Genomic DNA, 3,154 nt, shown 5'->3' with positions numbered 1-3,154 from the left:
GTTCCGGTGGAAGCTTGAAACGTAATCCGGTCACGTGACATCGGAAGTCGTTTGGATCCTACTTTAAAATCAAGCATACATTTATTATTATTATTATTATTATTATTATTATTATTATTATTATTATTATTATTATTATCATTATCATTATTATTATTGTAATAATAACAACAATAATAATAATATTTATGATTTCATTACTATATATGTTTATAATATATTATGCTTTATCGTTAGTACTACTGTTAGGAAGTTTTCCTATCCGGCTCGAAGGACTAAATGTTAGGAAGTTTTCCTATCCAGCTCGAAGGACCATATATGGATTCTCTATATTCTCTATATCTATTCTCTATACTATCTGGTATGCGCTGATCAGGGGATTCTACTCGCCCCAGCGCGTCAGTAAAAACACGATGCAGGATTCAGAACACTCTACTTTACTGGGTATAGAATTGATTGTATATGAGGTGATTCTTGCTGTCTTCTGCTAGCTGCTGTTCAGTGGGTTGCGTGATGCATGCGTGTTCTGGCCTTTTATACTCTTGGTGGAGGACGGTGCACTGTGATGTCATGGGTAGCTTGTCATTGCTTGGTAAACTGTAAGTCTGCCTCTAGTGGTGAAGCGTGGAAATACAACTAAATAGGAATCCTTTCTTACACTGCCGCCCCCAAATATGCATAGCATATTTGCTTCTAAATCTTAGCTAAATGTCTGTCGGGTTTTATCTTGGTGTCGTCTTCAACTGCTATCTCTGGTAGATTAATGAGTCAGGTAACTGGCCGTGTGTATAATCGACCTCTAACGTTGACCTCTGCAGACCTAACTTGTCCATCTGCTCCAGGAAATGTCTTTGACACTCTCCGGATCAACCAAAGGGCTCGTGGTAACTGGGGATCAACAATCATGACGACAGACCCAACTGCAAGGGTTTTAGTCTCTGCATGCCATTTGTGGCATAGTTGGAGATTGGGTAAGTAGTGTCTCACGAAGCTTGACCAAAAATGATCAGAGAGAACTTGACTTTGTCTCCATCAACGTCGTCCTATGTATTCATCGGCAGGGTATATCACTTGAGGTAAAGAGCTGTCTAGCCGCCCCATGAGCAGAAGATTTGGGGTGATTGGGTCTAAATCTGCTACATTGGAGGGGACATAATCTAAAGGTTTGCTATTAAGGATTCCCTCTATTTCGATAAGTATTGTTTGAAGAACTTCTTCTGTTACTGTTTGTGCACCTACTACTGTACGGATGGCATTTTTAATAGATCGGATCTCCCTTTCCCAGCTGCCACCAAAGTGAGGGGCATTAGGTGGGTTGAACCGGAATTCAATCTTCTGTTTGGCAACATGCCGTGGAAGTTCTTGACTGCAATTCTTTAAGGCATCTCTTAACTCTCTCTCTCCACCATGGAAGTTAGTGCTTTGGTCAGATATCAGTTCTGAGGGGGTGCCTCTACGTGCTATAAATCTCCTCAGAGCCATGAGGAAGGAATCAGTGTCTATAGCTGTGAGAAGCTCAATGTGTACACATCGTGTTGTAAGACCTTTAAAGATTATTCCCCATCTTTTCTCTAGACGTCTGCCTATTTTGATAGGGAAAGGTCCAAAACAATCCATACCAGTACTGTAGAAGGGTGGTTTGTGAAGTCTCAAGCGTGCTGCAGAAAGATCAGCCATTTTAGGGTCCTCAGGTTTAGCCTTCCACTTACGACATTCCATGCAGTTATGTTTGGATTTTCGAATTGCTTCATGACCTCTTAGTATCCAAACACTTCTCCTCAATTTAGCAAATACTCGTTCTGGTCCTGGGTGACACAGCTTACTATCATAGTCTTGAATGAGTAATTTGGTGGCTCGATGATGAAGGTCTAGGACAATCGGGTGAACTGTTTGGAGTTCTAAGCCTTCAGCACGACGTAGGCGTCCTCCCACCCATATAAGCTGACTGGCTTTATCGAATTTTGGGGCTAAAGTGAGCAATCTACTTGTAGGGGATACAGGCTTACCAGAGCTTAGTTGCTTGTATTCTTCTGGAAAACTATCTTGTTGAATATTACCGAAGAGGAGATTTTCTGCTGTCACATAGTCCTTAGCTGTAGGTATACTAGATTGATCTAAATCACTTTGACGTTGTTGAACTGTGGCTTCAACAAGGTCTTTTCAAGAATTGTACTCACTGGGATCTAAGGGCTTTGATGTTCGCGTGACACCGCAGAATATACTGGCTCTCCTTTCCACTTTATCTTCAGGGGTTTTAAGGGATGGCAGGATTGGCCAATCTGATTAATCTTTAAGTAAAAAGGGTGGGCCTTGACTCCACCTGTTAGGTGTAACAAGCTCTAGTCTCTTAATCTCTTCATTATATGCAACTGCCTTCACGGAATCCTTCGCCAACCGCCCCTCTATGCTTCTTAAGTTGGGCATAACAGAGTTCTTAGAGGCACAGAGTTGTGGCCACGGTCTATCTTGTTGTATGTCGGCATCCGAATGCGGAGTGCTAGTAGCTCCCGTAATTGCGTCAATGTCCTCAGGATGTGAACTTAGAGGAAGGGAATCAGTATAATCAGGGGGTAGCACACTAGATTCATCTCTCCTCGTGCTTAACTGTGTTTCCTCTTCTTGTTCATGTGAACGCTGTGCATAGTATTTCACCTCTGTCATCAGATTTCAAGAGGCTTTTCTAACACTTTGACAAATACATACCTAGTTTGTGTAATATTTTAATCAGGACCCCCGTTTTATTAAAATTACTGAAAGGGATAAACAAAAAGGAGGAAGAAACACTATTTAAACCACTGGAAATAAAAAACTCATTCTGCTTTCTTATGTAACTCATAAAGAATCTAACCACATTAACTATTTTTAACATTCAGAATATTTAGTGTTTATGAAATATTTTTTAAAGGTAGGGGGAATTATTCATTGGGATTAATGGTAGGTTCATTTTCATCCAGCAGAGAGCGCTACACACCACATTCACTATAACTATAACACAAAATCTGTTTTCCTGAAGACAGCTGAAGTTTTTTCTGGAAGCTTTTCAGTGTAGAAAATAATTGTTTTTTTATTTTTTTTATTTTGGTTTTTATCTAAAACAACTGCGTGTGTGTATAAGAGAGAAAGAGAGAGAGAGGGAGGGTTCATGATAGGCAAT

Source organism: Silurus aristotelis, assembly GCF_946808225.1.
Source record: "Silurus aristotelis genome assembly, chromosome: 2".
Taxonomy (NCBI): Eukaryota; Metazoa; Chordata; class Actinopteri; order Siluriformes; family Siluridae; genus Silurus; species Silurus aristotelis.
Note: the sequence above shows the minus strand (reverse complement) of the source record.